This window comes from Canis lupus, chromosome 13 (assembly GCF_048164855.1).
Source record: "Canis lupus baileyi chromosome 13, mCanLup2.hap1, whole genome shotgun sequence".
Taxonomy (NCBI): Eukaryota; Metazoa; Chordata; class Mammalia; order Carnivora; family Canidae; genus Canis; species Canis lupus.
In genome coordinates this window covers 46,326,135-46,347,105 of record NC_132850.1, presented here as the reverse complement: position 1 = coordinate 46,347,105, position 20,971 = coordinate 46,326,135, and the positions used below count along the sequence as shown (strand labels likewise).

Sequence of the window (20,971 nt, the reverse complement as noted above, 5' to 3'; positions counted from 1 at the left end):
ACAGCTACAAGTCATATCCACACAGCTTAGAAAACCCACAGGATAGAATACCTCAACCTTTAGTATATAAAAACTCGAGGAAATAACTCTGGGAAATGAACTAGGGGTGGTGAAAGGGGAGGAGGGCGGGGGGTGGGGGTGAATGGGTGACGGGCACTGAGGGGAACACTTGACGGGATGAGCACTGGGTGTTATTCTGTATGTTGGTAAATTGAACACCAATAAAAAATTAATTTATTTAAAATAAAATAAAATAGCAAAGATATGGAAACAAACAAACAAAAAAACTCGAGGAAAGAAGTCTGATTGGCCTAATAACTTGAGTCGCGTACCCCAGTTAGATCAGTTAAGAGTTGGGAAGCTGCTGCTGCTTGGCAGGACCCCCTGCTCCTAATCACATCATTGGGTGAAGTAAATCAAAACAAGGCAGGTACTCTCACTGTAAGAGGAGTCAAGGGATATTTGATATACACAACTTCAGATGTCCCAAGTGTCAACTGCTAAATGTTTGGAAAGTAATTTGACCACATATACTAAGAATTGTAAATTCATGACTCCTCTCCATGCTAAGAAAATAATCCAGACTGAGAGGTCACATGTATGAAGAAGTGTACTGTAACATCCTTTACATACCAAATATTACAATCAGTCTTCTATGTGCCCAATAAAAGGAAAACAAGCAGGTAAATTATAACTTCACAATACAGCATTATGTTGCCATAATAAAGGATACTGCCTGCTGCCTAGAGCCTGTCTGCTACAAGAATTCTTAACTCAGTGAAAAAAGCAAAATAAAAATCTATATATACAATTCTTGAAAAATAAGTAGATAGAAAAGATAGAAGAAGAAACAAACTCCAAAATGTTAATAATCTTTGGGTAGTGAGGGAATGAGTTGTCTTTTATACTTCATATATCTTGTTATATTTTAAGTGTTCCATTGTTACCATATTGCCTATTACAAACATAATTTTAATGATGAAAAATTGTTAACATCAAGATCTAATAAATGATTTAAACATAAGATAGGTATTCTTTGAACTTCTCATCTTCCCAATTTTATAAAATATTTCTCAACATCAGTTATTTATTTCAAAATATTATGGCATACTCTATAGATCCAATGCCCTTTACCTACTTCAGGTAAGTGAAAAAATTGAAAAGGAACATACAGAATGAGGTATAAGCTAGTCAATCATAAGATAGAGGAAGATTTGCTTCCCTAACCCTCTAAAATCTATTCCAGTCAGAGACAAAACATCATTACACAGCATGCAGAGCAAGTCAGCTATTTAAGGATGAATTTAAATTGTGTAGAATGAAATGGAAGCAACTCTTTCTACGATTAAAGCAAGATCCAGCAGCTGTCTCCCCACCCCTACCCCATAGCTCAAACCTTCCTATCCATTGGCCCTGGGCCATGTACACCGACTTCACCTACCCTACTCCTAATCCACACATATCCCTCTTCTTGCCCAACCTCAACATAACCTATTCCCACTGTGATTCACATCACTTAAGTTTCTACTCAGGAGGATGAGGAACGTCATTAGGAACTCTCTCCTAGTGAAGAGGTGAATAGGGTGAGACAGAGCACCAGGGAAACGACAGCTTCAGAGACAGAGGCACAGCTGCCCCATCCTAGTTACACTGAAAGACAGTAGGCTAGTTCCTTGCCATGGATTCTCAGAGTTCAGCCTCATAGCAAAATGAAAGACTGCTTCGAAACTAAGTCTGGGGACGCCTGGGTGGCTCAGCAGTTGAGCATCTGCCTTTGGCTCAAGGTGTGACTCCAGGGTTCTCGGATCGAGTCCCACATGGGGCTGCTTGGAGCCTGCTTCTCCTTCTGCCTATGTCTCTGCCTCTCTCTCTCTTTCTCCCTGTGTGTCTCTCATGAATAAATAAATAAAATCTTTAAGGAAAAAAAAAAAGAAAATAAGTCTAATGGAGGTGCAAATATAGTAAGTAGCTAATATTTGTAATAAGTTATTTACTTTTATGTTACCCTTATGTCTTACAAAGTCATCATCTGGTGAAAAGGCACATAATGTATGTTCCTTCTACCTAAAATCTAGCACCAGTTATACTGTTCGCTTGCTCTGTGACCTCAGATAAGTCACTTTGTCTATTTGTCCCTATAATATGGCAAATTTAGACTAAATGTTCCTCAAACTTATTTTGGCTGTAACATTTTAGTATTCTATGGAAGTCTTTGTTACAAAGCCTTAGCTACTATACTTCAAAACATAGGGCAAAATAAATCCAAGATCTTTTGTTATTGCTTACTAACTCTCCCCCGGGTCCTTCTCACAGGATGAATTTAAAACTCTTTCTTTTACCAATGTGCTTATTACACATACTGAGCCTTTAAGCTCAACTATAAAATCAAAATGCTAGTGTTAAAAAAAAATCACTCATTTAACATTTTGACTGAACATTTTTAGCTATTAAAATTTGGCTCTATGATAAAAATGTAAATAACCACTGTCATGTAAAATAAGTTTTATGCAAAAATCTATGCTAAGGAAAAAAGAAGGAGTTTTTGGGAGATTGAATAAGAGGAACAGAATGTATAAGGAGGGACACTAGAGACAGAAGACCTGAAGGAAGGAGAGAAGGAAGCCGTTTACCTTTAGATAATGTGGGAACAGGCATTTAAGTCCAAATTACTAGAGCTCAGTTTAAACTCTATCATTTGTATTTGCAAAATTACACCTGGTAAATCACCTTTTGTCATGTTTATATCGTAAGTAATGTTCTACTAAATCCCTCATACAATAAATGAAGACCGGATTCTCTTTAGTTACACACACTTGTGCTTCTCAGCTCTGTCCTAGGACTCCCAGCAGAAGTCCCAAGCAGCTGCCTTAGCCATCAACCGTGGCCTCCACTCTTCCACCTTGGTCACCTGCACCATTGGTGGGTCTGCATTTATCAAAGGGTCTGGGACTCAAAGGACCAGTTCTGCTCTGTAGCTCCCACTTGATTCTGCGCTGGGCGATGGGTCACTTCCTGCCTGTCCTACAGTGGATAACAGTTTGCTTTCACACGACATTAACCAGCTTTAGAGTGTTCTCTCTCAGGATTTCTTCTTATGTGCTAACAATAAACATTCACATCATTAAAAATTTAGAAGTTGACTTCAGAGACAGTGGCCACAAATTGTATGATGATGCAAAACTGTGATCCATCAGAATTAGGAGACTTAAAAGGTTTAGAATGGGCCCAGACTAAGGACCTCCTCCACGGGAAATGGTCCACAGGTATAAGTAAATTAAATGTGTCCAGTTGAATCTAGATGTATAGGTGGAGTGTGTTCAAACGTCTTATTACTTTCATAACACAGATGCCTCCCACCCTGAGAAGGGTGGCAGCACTGGCTGGGGTAGAACTCCCAGGTCCTTGAGGTGCCCCACGTCTCTCCATCTCCATGAAAATTCTTGCCAATTCCTGGGTCTGCTGAGGAGCTCTAAAGCCTTGCTATCCCACTGCATTCTCATACTAAAAGCTTAGTAAACTGTTTTATTGCCTACATCAATATGTGGCTTAGTTTGGGTGCTTGAGGTGTAACTACAGATTGGAGTCTCTACACATCCCTACAACAGGAAAGGGTAAGTTAATTAAAAGCTTAACTAATTCTCCTTACCTGATTTCCACACTGCCTTTTCTTGTGGCCTGGCTCCTAGCCAAGTCCTGCGAGGCAACAGACAGCCGAAGCCAGCTGGGAAATGTGGGGCCGGGATTATTATACAGTGGCCAGATTATTATATATTAAAAGCAAATAAGACTTTCAAATAGATAGCTGAGGCTTACTGGCATGCTATCATTCCCTTAGCTTTATTGCCACTATGAGCTTCTCACCTAGCAAAATGATCACTGTTCACATCCACAATCATTAAAGCATGGGGTGGCTGTTTCCCTCCCAAATATGACATTTTCCCAAAGTATTAAACTGACACATTTTGCAAATAATAAAAGTAAAACATCCTTGAAGCATTAGTACAGAAAATACAATCCTCTGGTTCCACAAAAAGGGCATAAGAGAAATTTTGCCCAGTTTGCAACCTGCTAATTTTTCAAAAATGTGTTGATTCTAAAAATAAAAGCATAACATCCTTGTAAAATAAGGAGAGGAAAAATTTTCCTCTTCTAGTTCTGATATTTCTGCTTTCTGGAAACCAAAAGAGTATCTATTCTCAATAAATGATAATGGATAGAGCACTGTTTTCATTGAGCTAAGAAATGTTTACAGTAAACATGCATAAACTTACAATTCTCAAACACATCAAAAAGTATGTTGACTGAAATGCAAACATGAGGAGTTCAGTAACAAAACGGAATCCTTCCTTGAACCTCCACTACAGTTATCTCATTTCGCCACTTGATTTTAACAAATAATCGTAGTTTTACATAAGCCAAAAAAGGCTGCAAAGAAAAGAAATTATTCATTCTACCTGTGTCAATTCAGGGCCTGCGTTGCATGGGGAAAGAAGGAGTGGTTGAAATATAAGTTGTCCTTCTCTGATTGACTCATTTCACTCAGCATAATACCCTCCAGTGAAGTGAGTCAATCGGAGAAGGACAAACATTATATGTTCTCATTCATTTGGGGAATATAAATAATAGTGAAAGGGAATAGAAGGGAAGGGAGAAGAAATGGGTAGGAAATATCAGAAAGGGAGACAGAACATAAAGACTCCTAACTCTGGGAAACGAACTAGGGGTGGTGGAAGGGGAGGAGGGCGGGGGATGGGGGTGAATGGGTGACAGGTACTGAGGGGGGCACTTGATGGGATGAGCACTGGGTGTTATTCTATATGTTGGCAAATTGAACACCAATAAAAAATAAATTTATTATCAAAAAAATAAAATAAAATAAAATCCTTTAAAAAAAAAAAAAGAAATATAAGTTGTCGCTCCAACTTCTCTACCACCATAGCCCTGGGTTCTTAACTCTCCATTCTAGCTCTCAGAAGTTACTCATTATGTTCTTCAGGGGCCTTTCTCCCCCAAAGTCTGTCAGTTTTTCAAGGGTAAATCAGGTCTTTACTTCTCAGTATCTTTCAAAATACCTGAAACTCAATAAAAGTTTATTAAACTAATGATTTAAGTATTCAATTTACAAATTATTAATATAGTAATTCCTTGACTCTTGGTGTAAAAGAAAAAAAAGAAAGCATCATATCACGGGGAAAACAAGGTCTCAGATCTCATTCAAATCATGAATACAGCAGCAGAGTTCCCTAATACTGTAGTTACCTCCAGAATACACCTTAGCCTCAGATTCCTATATAAAGCCCAAAAAGTATAAAGGAAACTAGAGAAAAAATTCATTTTGTTCATTTCAGTTCTATGATTGTATCATATTTTGAACACCCTTCATTTTCTACATGCTGAACCCCAGCCTCCCCAGAACATCAAAAACTGGTATCTTGGGGCTCCTGGGTGGCTCAGTGGTTGAGCGTCTGCCTTTGGCTCAAGTCATGATCCTGGAATCCCAGGATTGAGTCCTGTATCAGGCTCCCCACAGGGAGCCTACTTCTCCCTCTGCCTGTGTCTCTGCCTCTCTCTGGGTGTCTCTCATGAATAAATAAATAAAATCTTTAAAAAAAAATTTTGGTTTCTCGTTCCCAGGTGATTGAGCACCCAGATCCTACATATCCAGCTTGTTTCTGATACCTGGTTCTACTAGAAGCCTGTGTGCCTACCTAACCAGTTCTATTTGGCTGCTCTTTAAATCTAAGCTTATAAGACTGTAGCCACTTCTTACACCTTAGTGTGGGCCCCCGGAGCTGAAACAGTATCTATTTCACATTTCATAGACATACTACCAACACTCAGGATAGAAGAGAATGTGAATTATTATATCTTCAATTTCCTCAAGAAACATAAGATAAGCTTGTATATAAAATATGACTAAAAAAAGAACATGTAATTAATTTAAAAACCTGATAATTTAAACTAGAAATGACATTCTCAGCACATCAAGTTATCTCTTTCTAGTCTTTTCAGGATTATCCTTGACACATACATGGGCATCTACAAATAATCTATACATTGATATAATTCTCTGATATGATAAAGGTTTTTATTTTCTGAATTTCATAGATAAAGTAATTGAGAAAAACAAGATTATTTTCCTAAGTTAAAAAAAAAAAAAAAAAAACAGAAAATTAACTTCAACATACACACACCAAACCCTTTTATTGCCATGGATCTTACTTACCTCTTTCCAAAATGGATTTAAAGTTACACACCAAAAAAGGAAAGAAAGAGAACTAGTATTTTTTGCACCTAAAATGTGCTAAACACTGTACTGGCAACTCAGATAATAATTAAAACCATGAGGAAAGTAGTATCGATCTCATTTTACAGATGAGAATAGTAAGACACAGTGAGGTTACTTTCCTAAGATCACATAGCTAAAAAATATTACAATGTAAATTTTTTTAGAATTTCCACCCAGATTGGGACACCAAGGTAACTCTGGTTGAGCATCTGCCTTTGGCTCAGGTCATGATCCAGGAGTCCTGTGATAGAATCCCACATGAGGCTCCCCACAGGGAGCCTGCTTCTCCCTCTGCCTGTGTCTCTGCCTCTCTCTTTGTGACTCTCATGAATAAATAAATAAAATCTTTAAAAAAAAAAGAATTTCCACCCAGATCAAAGCCAATGTATGCCATTTTTTCTATGTATGCTGACATAGGTATAATAAAGCCAGAAAGCACATAATCAAATAAATAACAACAAAACACAAGTCATTAACACCTAGAGAACAAGATAAATATTCTATATATAGAAAAAAATCAATTGTATTTTTAAAGATTTTTTTCTTTAGTTTTTACTTAAATTATAGTTAACATACAGTGTAATAATAGTTTCAGGTGTACAGTATAGTGATTCCACACTTCTAAATAGCATCTGGTGCTAATCACCACAAGTGCCCTCCTTAACCCCCATCACCTATTTAACCTATCCTCCCCACCCACCTCCCCTCTTTGGTAAGCATCAGTGTGTTCTCTGTAGTTAAGAGTCTGTTTCTTGGCTTGCTATTCTTTTTTTTTTTTTTTCCTGGTGATCATTTGTTCTGTTTCTTCAATTCCACATATGAGTGAAATCCTAGTGTGTTTTAACCCAAGTCTTAAACCTGCACCAACAGCCAGGGCAAAGAGGGAAATCACAAGGGTAGAGTTCTCATTTATCTAATAAAAAGAAGACTACTGGTTTATGAAAAGGAGAAATACCTTACAAATTCTAAGAGAGGTTTCTTATGTAGATCACAAACTGAACCTTCCCAACAGAATCCATTTTCTCCATATCAGTTATTCAGAGATGGCAGAGATGTCATTCGCATAGCTGTTTCTTACATGAACCCAAGTCTATAGCCAGGTAAAAGCAATCCAAAATAGTGTGCTGCTAACATAATTAGGAAAAAAATAATGATGGGCACCTGGGTGGCTCAGTCTGTTAAGTGTCTGCCTTCAGCTCAGGTCATGAACTCGGGGTCGGGCTCCCCGCTCAGCAGGGAAACTGCTTCTCCCTCTCTCTCTGTCCCTCCTCTGCCCCCACACATTCTCTCTCTCTCTCAATAAATGGATAAATCTTAAAAAAAAAAAAGAGAGAGACACCACCATGCAAAAGTTTATCTTCTTTAAATCATCAGATCATACTCTTCCCTTCTCATCTCCTGTTCATTAGCAAAATGTCTTTCTGATAGCAAGGAAGGGCCTGCTGCCTCTGCCAGAACTGCTGGTCATTCTTTAAGTCATTTAGCCAGTCAGTCAATCAATCATCAACAAACATTAAGAGTCCACCATGTGCCAAATACTGTGCTATGTACACGTAAGATCAACAGATGAGGCTCACTTCAATGAAGCTCACACTCTAGTGGAGGACACAAATCACCTTGTCACAAATATTTATATTCAAACTCCAATAAGTGCTAGGAAGGCACTACATAGTGCTCTGGGAACCAGTAATAGGGGGACACCACCGGGACTGGAGTAGAGGCCAGGAACAGGTTAAGAAATGGATCCCTTAAATTACTCTAAAAGAAAAAAAAAATTACTCTAAAAGAAACAATTCCTAGAGAGTTTTCCCTTAAGTCAAGCATCTTGTTGTTTAAATAAACTTCTTGTTTGAAAGAAGAAAGAAAGAAAGAAAGAAAGAAAGAAAGAAAGAAAGAAAGAAAGAAGAAAGCAAGCAAGCATTCCTGAAAAGGTGGCATGTGAGCTAATATCTGGCTTGCTTTTGCTAGGCACATAATCAGCCATCGATTGGGTTTCATGTGTTCAGCACCACATTAGAAATCATGAAGTATACAAAAAAAGCCTAACATATATGTCTTTGAAAAAGTTTAAAATCAATTAGGCAGAAAAGAATGTGCACATGAGAAATTAATGATACCAAAAAGTATTAGAGAAGCATCAAGTAAACAGCACAAATAAATGACAACGAGAAAAAGAACTCTAAATCGCTAAGGACTGGTCTAACCAGGTAAGATAGGAGGACACAGTGTAGGCCCTACAACAGTGGTTTTCAAATGTTTTAGATAAAACACACCATAAGAAATACATTGGTCCAATACCATAGTCCAATATAAGCATACAGACATAAATAAAAACTAAAACGAAAGTGTCATGAAACAAAACTTGCTCGCACAATATGTGATCTGTTTCTATTGTTTTTCAATCTTTAAAATTTTTTTTTTATGCTAGTCACAACCCACTAAATTGAGTTCATTACCCACTAAGGAGTTACAAGCTAACATTTGAAATTTCAAGCTAACATTCTGAAATTTCAGAAGACAGTTCTGCACACAGTAAAGGTCCTTCACACAGATAAAAGGAAACCAAGAAGTGATTCTCATCCCTTACATTAGTGGCCCAAGCTGACATGACCTCTAATTCCTTCCCAGCACTCCTCCTGCTTCTATGTGATTTCCAGTCACATAGCTACCTTAGCAATGAGGAATCCATGTCCAGCAGGTGGCTATAGCACATATTTACAATTACAATATAACCTTTGCTGAGGCATTATCCTCACCACTCTCCTTTACCACCACTGGCTGCACCAGCCTGACTCTTAGTCCACATGTAAGGCTTTCCTCACATGAGTAAGTGAAGACTGCTATCAGAAATACTACTAGATCAAAATTCTAGGGCAGACTCACATTTTAAGTCCTGAGGCTAAACAGAGGGAATTTATCCATTAACCCAGTATGTTTCTTCAGAGGCAGTAGTTTTAGGCCCAATTTGGTTTACCAAGATTGGTCTTTTTATAACTGATCAGACCTCCAGTTACTAGAGATTGAAACATACATATCATCCAGAGGAACCTGCCAATTTTCCACGAATTCTATGGTGACCCCTCATCAATACCCACCAATGCTGGTAAAAATTTCATCTAGGAAAGACATCTCATTCTTTAGCCAGGCCTACCTGAAACACTTAACTTTTATTAAGTATAGACTTAACAAAAGCCTCAAAAAAATCTGACCTATAGGTCTGACCTAAGAGCCTAAGAGGAATAGTGCTCATCATCACCAGCTTTATAAATGCCCCACGGTCATTCCCTCATGTTTTTTTTTTTTTTTAAGGATGTGATAGTTGTTTAAAAATAAAATGTTAACTTAAACCAAAATAATAATTGAAAATTAAAACCATCTTCAATAAATGTGTTGGGAAAACTGGGCAGCCACATGCAGAAGATTAAACTGGACCATCCTTTTACACCATAAACAAAGATAAACTTAAAATGGATGAAAGATCTAAATGTGAGACAGGAATTCATCAAAATCCTAGAGGAGAACACAAGCAGCAACCTTTTTGACCTCGGCCACAGCAACTTCTTGTAAGACAAGTCTATAAAGGCAAGGGAAATAAAAGCAATAATAAACTATTGGGACTTCATCAGATAAAAAGCTTCAGCACAGCAAATGAAACAGTCAACAAAACTAAAAAGCAACCTACAGAATGGGAGAAAATATTTGCAAATAACATATCAGATAAAGGGCTAGTATCCAAGATCTATAAAGAACTCAACACCCAAAAACCAAACAATCCTGTCAAGAAATGGGCAGAATGTATGAACAGACATTTCTCCAAAGAAGATCTACACATGGCCAACATGCACAGGAGAAAATGCTCCGCATCACTTGCCATCAGGGAAATACAAATCAAAACCACAATGAGATACCACCTCACACCAGTGAGAATGGGGAAAATTAACAAGGCAGGAAACCACAAATGTTGGAGAGGATGTGGAGAAAGGGGAACCCTCTTGCACTGCTGGTGGGAATGTGAACTGGTGCAGCCACTCTGGAAAACTGTGTGGAGGTTCCTCAAAGAGTTAAAAATAGATCTGCGCTGACCCAGCAATTGCACTGCTGGGGGGATTTATCCCAAAGATACTGATGTAGTGAAACACTGGGACACCTGCGCCCCAATGTTTACAGCAGCAATGTCCACAATAGCCAAACTGGAAGGAGTTGAGATGTCCTTCAACAGATGAAGGGATAAAGTAGATGTGGTCTATGTATACAATGGAATATTACTCAGCCCTTAGAAAGGACAAATACCCACCATTTACATTGATGTGGATGGAACTGGGGGGTATTATGCTGAGTGAAATAAGTCAACCAAAGAAAGACAATTATCATATGATTTCACTCATATGTGGAATATAAGAAATAGTAGAAGGGACCATACGAGAAAGGGGGAAACTGAGTGGGGAAATATTAGAGAGGAACACAAACCCTGAAAGATTCCTAACTCTAGGAAATAAACAAAAGAGTTGCAGAAGGGGAAGTGAATGGGGGGGGCGGGGGGGGAGGCGGGGCCGGGGGCAGAGAAGATAGGCATGTGATGTGATGAGCACTAGGTGTTATACTATGTGTTGGCAAATTGAATTCAAACACATTTTTTTAAAAAATTAAAACCAAAATTAATAAATATGTATTTCCCATTTTACCCCATTGGTTTACAAGCCTCTTTTAAAAATCTGAAAGAATGGTTCTCTTCCTCCACTGGTGGGCATTAACGGATGTTAATAATCCAGGAAGTACTAGAGGAATTCTTCGTCTGACATACCCATCCCCCGTGTTTCACAAGCACCTGCCAGAAGTATCCCGGTACCAGCTCACCTGCCCCAGTACCAACATTACTGGAGAGATTAGAGTTGTCTCTATCCTAATCTGGCTCACTCTGGGGTTTTTCATTTGTTTGATGCACGTGTGTTGTAATCTGAAGAGTACTGATGCCGAAAAGAAGGCATTCGGTCCTCTAAAGCTAACATGGACTTCTGTGCATCCATTCCGTTAGGCAGCAGCGGTGCTAGAACTGTTGGCCTTGTCCCTGAAAGGAACCCTCACCCCTGGACAGGCTCCAGTTTTAGGGCTGTGGCTCCTACAAGCAGGAGTACGAGGTGCTCTCTGGCAACCAGATCATGAGACTGGTCTGTGGGGTCTTCATCACTAAAGGGCCTGTTAAGAGATTTGATTCAGGCCTGATTCTTCTTTCTCTAACGTCAAAGACAGTGATTAAGAGCCTTTACCCTTTTAAAGTTCCGTAGGACGAAGTGACAGCGGCCGCTCAGTCTCCGAGCTGTGCGGAGGGGGGCGAGGCGCGTCGGGGCGTCGGGGCGTCGGGCCTGGGAAGGGGCTTCGCCGAGAGCCGCCTCGCTGGGCTCCGACGGGCTCCCGAGTCCGGGCTGCGGGGCCGCGCGGCGGCGAAGGCTCCTCCGGGCCCCTCCGCGCCCCTCCGGGCCCCTCCGCGCCCCTCCGCGCCCCTCCGCGCCCCTCCGCCCCCCTCCGCGCCCCTCCGCGCCCCTCCGCGCCCCTCCGCCCCGGGGCCCCAAGGCCGCGCAGCTGCTGCGAGGACGGGCCGTGGCGTGGCTGCTGCCGTGGCGGGGGCGCGGGCGGGGCGCTGCGGGGCCCGGGGCGGGGCGGGGTGCAGGGGGGAGGCCCTGGCGCGCCCCTGGCGGCCGGTCAGCGGTGGGGCCTGGAGCTGTCCAGGCCCGGGCCCCCCGTGCGGCGTGCGAGGACCCAGCCACGGCGTCCGGTCGACCACGGCGGCCGTGGGGGGCGGGGAGGGGCCGCCCGAGGCCGCGGGGCGGGGGGCGAGGGGAGGGGAGAGGCCGGGGGTGGGGGGGCGCCCGAGGCCGCGGGGGGGGGGCGGGGGCCGTGTCATTTCCACCAACTGGGCTCTTTCCTGACCCAGCCGCTCATCTGTCACCGCTGTCTCATTCCTGTTATTTACATCTGTCTTTAGCATTCTAATTACTCGCTTTATTACTTTAGCCTGGAGGAATCCTGTAAAAAACAACGGAGATGAGGATCCTACCACACAATAAAACTGCCCAAAATCCCCACTGCACATTATACAGAGCACTTGAGAATATTTGTGCTGTTATATGACCTCAATATGTCCTTAGATTGATCTTATTATATCTTTCTTTCTCCCTTCTCTTTCTCCATGTGTGAGTAATAAACTCTTTCAAGGTGTGGACGGCAAGAATAAGCTGTTCAACAAATGATGAAAATGAGATTATTCTCTAAGAGGGAGATAAAGGGGAGAGAAGGGTTTAAAGAAGACATGGAGGTATTTGGACCAACCCCACCCCCATCCAGTTCCTAAACTCCTGGTTTTATTTTTACTCCATCTGAAAAAAAAAGTAGAGCCATCTCCACACAAGCTTCTAAGGCTGAAAGAATCTTGGAAATTTAAAGGAGAGAATAAAATGCCTAATGTCTTTCATTATCTTACATTAATCTCTGAGTCCCCAGAAGGCCTCAGGAGGGGAAGTGAATTTAGAGTAGAGATAGAAGTGGGGTCCAAAAATCACGATGGTTTGAATGTTTTTCTTTTAATATAAGATTTAATAGAGGGGAAGGAAGGTGTACAAAATCTTACTAAACTCCTGATAGCAGGATTCACAGATCCACTCAGGACTTGAATCAAAGGAAAGCTGATACAACCTACCAGAAAATCCAGGACAAAATGCAGCTTTCTAAACTGTTATTTATTCCTGCTAGTGAAATTATTGTTGCACTCAGTTGCAATTTTCTGGCTGTGCTAATGGTTTTCTTTATTGTGTTACACTAACATAATCTCCTCCAGAAAGAAAATGACAAAATATATGGATTTTTAGATAAATAACTGAGGTAATTTATTGGCCTTTATGCTCTTCTGATGGGGTGGTTGATAGATAATGTAATAATATGTACATAATTAAGCGGGTTTACTGTACCTCAGTCAAAATAGGTTCAAGGGCAGTATCTCTGTCTTTCAGCCCATGGTTTTCTCAATGGATATTTACTTCCTCCACTCTGTGGAATAAAGGGAAGGCCCCAGGAAGTAAATGAGTAGCACTAAATATGAGATGGGGGTATGAGGAAAGTAAAAGAAAACTGGCCAATTCTCTCATCAAGGACCTTACATCAGGGCCTATTTTTCTATGCTCCCGCTCCCTCTCATAAGGTTCAGGGAGCCACAGTGAATTTGAATTGATGAGGAAAAAAAAAGAAAACACAGAAGACAAACATAGGCCTTCCCAAAGAAATGGATGACTTATGCCCAGGTCAGGGAGTGGGCCTTCAAAAACACCTCTTTGGGTCCAAGAGACCTGCTGTCAGAGAACCATGAAGGCTTCTGGGAAATCCTTCATAGTGAACTTGGTCACCAAATGGCCCCTTGCCCTGGCTTCTGGAGGTTGCCCATTCGAGGCATGGTGTAGTTGCTCTTCCAAACTCATCTAAATTACATCAATAACAGAGCGCACTCTTTAATGAGCTCTCAACTTTAAAGACTTGAAGGATATTAACAAGCCGCTTGACAAATGGTGCTTAGAAGCACATTAAAGATGCTGCTAATGGAGCGCATAATGACGGCTAATTTTCGATCAGATATAAATTAGAGCCCCAACAGTTATTTGCCTTAAGGACTTTATGTAAATGATTCTGTTCTGTATAAACTGAAAAGCGAAGAGAGCCTTGCCATTTTGGCAATCCTTGTGGATATGATTAATAGTTCTGCAACAGAACTGGGCAGAGACAACTGATGGCATTTCCATCTAAAAGTCAGTGTGTTTAGGTAGTAAATATGATATCTTCTAGAGTCCTGTGTGCTTCTTCAACCAAGAGAGTAAAAATGTCCTTGGCATCTCCTTTGCATGGTTAAAGAGGTCCACAAAAGAGAATCTAGACTCAACTCCCTTGGACCTGTACCTCACACCCACCAAGACACCCAGAATAGACACAGGTCTTTCCTTCAGTAAGATTCAGGGCTGCATTATATGCTCCCAAACCACATACCCCCATAGTACCTGCAACGACACAGACAACTTTCCTGGGAATCTAGGCTCTACTGGTCACAGTTTTAGAAACCTCTTACTGTGAAATCATATGACATCTCATTTCTAGCTTTGCACACAGTTCAGGTTCTACAAGAAAGTGCTGGGAAGTGGGGAGGGAATGGGAAAAGGAAAGTGAGGAAGAGGAGGGGACAGAGAAAGATGATGGTTGGTAGGTAGGGGTGTGGTGGGAAGAAAAAGTGAAAAAGAATTCAAGAACAGAAGCAGTTCTGAGAGGTTAGTTTGGAGGAACTCTAATACCTACTCAATTTAAAGTGGAGGAGATATTTGTGGCTCTGCTTTTTTTTTTTTTTTTCCCTTCCCTCCTGTGCTTCCCACATTATAAGTGTTAAGTAAGTGAAAGGGTTTGGGGATTGATTCTTAAAATTGATTTCCATATGACCTGTTCCTGCCCTGACAATTAAATGGGAAGGCTGGAAGAAGAGTTACTCTAAAATGGTGTTACCTGTGTCCACCTTCTGCTTTATCACGTCTACTAGGCATCAGTTGGGGCAAATGCCCTCTGTAACTCTGGGGTTGCTTAGAGCTGCTTCCAGCTGCAGTTTCAGGGAGAGCATCCTTTCCTAAACAAGTGGAAAGAATTTGTTTAAGAGTGAGTTTGCAAACCTGAAAAACAGACAACTCTAGCTTGTCAATGGCTTATTATAAAATACAAATAAAAACTCTGTCTTTCTGCTGCAGGAAAAGCAAGCATTGCTGCATCTCAGGACAGTTTTCTCTGCCTTACACATGCAAGATAAATACGGATTTGGGGGGTCATTTTTATAAGCTACTCATGAGCTGTGTTAGAGTTCATATAGAAATCCTGCCTCGATAAGAGAGCTGTTTCTACTAGTGACAGTAGCTTCTAAGATTTCTTCATCTAAGCCATTTGAAAGATGAGAGTAATGAGAAGAGGGCAAGGGGAGGGGAAAAATGGAAGGGTGAGGGATTGAGCATTAAAGAGATTTCTCCTTGACTGATTAAATCATTTTATCTGGGAGTAACTGATACCTAATGGCCAGGAGTTAAATGGTGGAGAGTAGGGATGCTTCTTACCATCATTACTGAGTTATGAAGTAGTTTTAAATTGGGGTTCGATAAATACGATTATTCCCATCTTCCATTAATTCTATCTACTCCTCCCTCCAACCCTCTTCCCCAATCACACATACTTCTGCTGCTAAAGGGACATTGAGGAAACATCTAGACATTTCTTCTACCCACTAGTGTAGGATTCTGAAGTAATGGGAGTAAGTGGAAAGAGCAGCCTCACCTCTCGTTTTGTCTGACAGCAAGATCCCGCTCCTCCCTGTTTTCCAACAGCTGGTTTATGCTCCGTGCTGATGCCAAAACCGGATGATAAAAACTCTACTTTTGAAAAAATAAAGCTTAGAGTTACGTAAATAACAAAATTAGTGACAAAAGCGAAGAATTCTGGTTTCACCCGGTTTTAGAAGGAATAGTAGCTGAGCTTTTCATTATGGGAAGCTGCGTTTGCCACATTTCAGCTCAGAGAGTGAGATTTGCTTATCCTTCCACTTTTTTCCTCCTGCCCAGAGTATATAGTTCGAGTCACCTTCAGGAAATTTTGCGAATTTATTTCTAGTGAACAAATGCATGTAACCAAGACTAATTACCAAGTATCTGGGTACTTGGGGTTCTCATGGATCTAATTAAGAATACTTGATGAGGGATCCCTGGGTGGCGCAGCGGTTTGGCGCCTGCCTTTGGCTCAGGGCGTGATCCTGGAGACCTGGGATCGAGTCCCACATCGGGCTCCTGGTGCATGGAGCCTGCTTCTCCCTCTGCCTGTGTCTCTGCCTCTCTCTCTCTCTCTCTGTGACTATCATTAAAAAAAAAAAAAAAAAAAAAAGAATACTTGATGAAATGGGACTGGTTTGGTTCCCCCACGCTGTGCCCTTTCTATTTTATTACAGCTTTCCTTTCTCTTTTGTGTGTCTCCACTCTCTCCACTGGGGAGAGGGCAGATGTGGTCATTCTTTGCATTTCTCCCTCTCCCTGGGGAAAGGTAGAGATTACTCTCCTATTAACCACCAATCTCCCTTCACACCCCCTCTTTTTTCTTGTTCACCTCTCAAACTCTGAGTGAATCCCAGGGAAGAAAAAATAAGTCTTGCTGAAAAGGAAGGCAGCATGAAAGGGGGGAAAAAATCAATGAAATGATTTAGGAAATAGAAGAATGGGCCCCTCTGACAATACTGTAATTAAAAGCTCTCAGGACTGCAAAGTGAAAAGTTGATGAAAGAAAGTGCAAGTTGCCAGCTGATTCTTACTTAACACATTTAGGACCGGTTCATGAAGTTAGAGACGTAACTTAAGGATCTGACCGCAATCGCCTTCAAAAACAACTTCTCTCTTGAAAGGAATCAGAACTCCTAGTTCAGCAGCCAGGGACTGGGTTCTCCTCCTCCACTCATCCTCCACCTCAATGACCAAAGACTCTGGAGAGGGAGGAGAAAGTGGTGGCTTTTTTTCTGGTCCCAGGCAAAGAAGTGGTCACTCCAGGTACCAAAAAGGAAAGTTAGCCAGATCTCACATTGTTAGTTAGAACCTCCAAGTTGGTACCAAAATGGGACTTCAAACCCTTCAAACCAGGGAGCCTGGTTGCCCTCTCTGGAAGCTACCACAAAGTTCAGGAGAGCCCAGGGCCTGAAGCACTAAATCCTGATTCCAAATGGAACACTCCATCTAATTCTGGCCCCTCGCACTCCTGGACCCAGCTGTAGGCAGGCCTTACCCCATGTCCTTCCTGGCAGTCACGGACTCTACCTTTGAAGCCAAAGGTGCTACAGCCAAAAAACACCAAGTCTGGGCTCTGTGTAAAGGCAGGACTGGCAGGAAGGACACCTGTGACAAACAGAAGGTCAAAGCCAGTTAGGTGCACTTAAAAAAAAACACGAAGGGAGGTGAGTCTCAAGCACCTTCCAGTCCAACCATTTGCTTGGGCTAGAATAAGAGGGAGAGATTTTGAGTGAGTTTGAAAAGTTTCCTCCAGGTGTGCTGGCACCCAGGGAACGGCCCTGTATGTACCCCCTGTGTCAGTTTATGAATATCCATCTATCTGTTAGTGTTACCTGGATGACAAGTTTCCAGAAAATGACAGAGTTGAAGTGGAGGATCTCTACCTCTCTTGGGGTCTATAGCTTTAGGCCAAGCCTGCGGAGGCTAGGATGTACTCTGGGCAGAGGTATGCACCCTGGCTTTGCTGCGCGACAGGGCCCTCTAGGCCTCAGAGGATCGGCTACACCAAAGAAGAGATACCTCACACCCACCTTCCCCACTTCCAGGTTAATGAATAGAAGTCCATGGATTTAAAACAAGGAAATTGAGAGACCAGGATTGGGGCAGGGGTGGCTATTCTGGGCAGAGCTCAGGGGAATTCCCCAGGAAAACTTCCACTTCTATATCTGGACCCTGGACCGCTGCTGTTGAATTTGGAGAATGAAGTGACCGCTTTTTCCAAAGAATTATCTCAAGCTTCCCACCATGTACACACTTCCATCACCTCACACACCAGGCCAATAATTCCCTAAACCAGACCTAGTCTGTCTCTGGAAATCAGGGAGCCTTCGCCACCATTTAACCAAATTGCACAGAGAATACAGACTGCCATTTAGCAAAAGCCTGGTGTCCCTTTGGGAAAGTAGGAGTATCTGGCCCTACATTTATTAACCATCTATCTTCCAGTGAGCTCACCAATTCAGAGTCCCCCAGGACTTCTGAGAATAACAACACTGCCTGAGTCATTCACACAGAGGGTGTTGATTTAAGCCTTTCAATCACTCTCACGCCCATCAGTAACTTGTTTTTTGTTTCTGTTTTTTTTTTTAATCAAACCGCATTGATTTAACAGGATGACTCTGATGGCATCTTAGAATTCCAGAAGCCAGTTGGCTTCTTTCAAAAACATTTGATACAGACTTCTCATTTCCTTGTCGCCTCATACTATACAGGGAAACCCAGGAGCTACAAGAGAACCTCTCCACCCCATCAAAGAAAACAAAAACAAAACAAAAAACACTCACCAATATACGCAAATGAGACTTTGACTATGCTCCCAGGGTCCAGAAAATGGGGAGGTTAGGGGCCAGAGGAAGGAGGAAGTATTGTATCTATGAAAAATTATAACACACATTTGGGAACCCCGACCCCGGACACTCTCCGGCTTCTGTTAGCTGGAGCAAAGTCGGGGAAGGGGGGAGGGCGCTCGCTTTCCGCCGAGTGACAGCTGGAGTGATGGCTGCAGACCCGGTGCGGAGGTGGGGCGGGCGAGGCTGGGGGGGCAGTAATTACCAGCCCGGCTCCCGCCTCCCGACTTGAGAGCGAACGCGTTCTCCTCGCGCGTCCAGCTGCGCGCCCGGCTTGCTGCTCCGCCTCGGGGCATCCAGAAGCCTGAGTAGGGGGTGGGGGAGTGCTAGAGGACTTCAAATCGAGGTTCCTAAAAGCCTTCTAAACTAGAATGTCCCTAAGGTCCCATCCTCACAGGTCTACCGAGTAAAGGCAGAGCGGTGACTGCTCGGCGCCCAGCACCCCCCAACCAGCCTGCCCGCTTTAGGACGCGGCCCAAAGTGAGGGTGGCAGCGGCGACGCAAAGGGGGGAGCAGGCCGGAAACGGTGGTCTCTGTGATCCGGCTGCCCAGGACCCCAACTCTCCCCGCGGGGCGAGGGGAAGGCTAGGCCAGGTCCCAGACTATGCCCGGCACCTCCCCGCCCGGTCCACAGAAGCGCAAATCCGAAGGTGCAGTAGCTCCTTTGGGCCCCAGAGCCCTGAAGTTAAGCGCACGCCGAGGCGTCGGCGCGGGGAAGGGCGGAGAGAAGCGTGCAAGAGTCGGGGCGAGGTTCTCCACCTCCTCCCGCCGCCTCCCTCCCGCAGGCTGGAAGCCTCACGTAGTCTGGGATTTTTTCAGAATAATTGATGGGTCCAGTTCTCCAGAGCTTTCCCGGTGAGAGCGCGGCGGACCGCGCTAGAATTTAAATAGACGTGATTAGTAAAATGCGAGGGGGCGAGGCGCCCGGGCCTCTTTCTCGCGGGTTCCCGGCTGCGCGCCTGGCAAGCAGCCTGCTCCCCGGGCTCTGGGGGCCACGCGGGGCCAGGGCCGGCGAGGCCGGCGCGGGGGGAGGCTCTGCCCCTCCCACCCCCACCCCCACCCCCACCCCCACTCCTACGGACTCTGGCCCTCACGCCCTCTCCACCAGCTTCTCACCGAGGTGCACCCGGATCTGGAGGAGGGAACTTGGGGCTGGCATGCAACCCAAGGCCCGCGACGTGCAAAGTGGTGCTAAGCCCCAGCCGTGGGTGCCAGGACCTTGACTCCTCCACAGCGCCAGCGCGGCCGGGCGCGCGCCAAGCCTTAGCCCTGAAAAGCCAGCAAAGCCTCTCGATAATCGCTTTCCCCACACCCTGCTCCTCACACACACGGTTCTCTTTCTGTACCTCCGCCCTCACCAGTTGTTTTCTCTGCAGGTTGCGGAGCCTACGCAGCCAGGGCCTCGGAACTCAAAGCACCCTCCACTTACCCAAATCTCTAGGAAGGTCCCCTCGACAAAGAAGTGACCTACGCTGGGAAAAGCCTTCGCCTTCGCTGACTCTCATATCCCTATCTCATCGATTTGTTCCTGAAAAGGGGGCTGTGCATTCTTATAACATCTACAGCCAATTAATATTGCATTAACTCTATTTAAAAAAAAAAAAAAACAAAAGCACCAGAATACTGCACCCTATCAAAGCCATCTATTATTCACGGAAATGTAATTGGAGACCTAAGATATGTGTTACGGGCCAATGGAGGAAAACAGAATCGTGACAATATTTCAGAGAGGAAGGGGATCCGAGGGTATCTAATATTTAATTTCAAATCTGTGGTTTTCTAATTCGAGATTAAAAGCAGTCACGTCTTTGAAGCCAGACAGTTGGTATAAATGTACAGTTAAAATATTCTATTCCACGGTCCCTAGACAGAGCTCTCTGCTCGTCCCAGGCTTCATTAAATTTTTATTATCATCCCAGACTAGAGCAGGGAATGAGCGGAAAGACTGTCCATCTAATTGCAATTGATAAAAAAAAAGCAGCTCTTTAGATTTCCCTCCTCATTTTAATATATTAACAGCAGTTTTCTTCGTATGTCCAGTCTTTCCCAACCCTGTGATACACACAATCACTTTATCACACAGATACATTTTCCACTTCCTACAGGCACCAGGCTTGGCTGTCTTCTCTGCCCTTTGAGAAGGCCTTGGGGGGTTGGTGGGAGTGGAGAGGGAGAGAGGGTAGTGGAGGCTGGCTTTGGAAAGTGATGCTATATGAAAAAGAAAAAAAAAGGTGACATCAGTTCTTGAAGCATCTGGCGGAAAGATCAACGAGAGACAACATTTGCACTAAGCTGGTTCTTCCTGTGGCAAGATGAAAGCATATTGTTACCCAAACAAAACAAACAGATTATTAGACTGGGCTGCACTTTTCGACAGCCTTTCCACTCTGTGGGATAAAAGCAGAGTAATATTTTCATTTTCTTTCTTTCTTTCTCACTGCTACCCCCATCTCTCTCTCTCTCTCTCTCTCACACACACACACACACACACACCTCAAAACATTTTTTCT

The 20,971-nt window shown here is 43.2% G+C and overlaps 1 pseudogene; it reads right to left on the bottom strand.

Annotated features, from left to right (window-relative positions):
- The window catches only part of LOC140602292 (V-type proton ATPase subunit D-like), a 38,209-nt pseudogene extending 18,243 nt beyond the window's left edge, over positions 1-19,966 (bottom strand).
- Between the last annotated feature and the right edge of the window lie 1,005 nt (positions 19,967-20,971).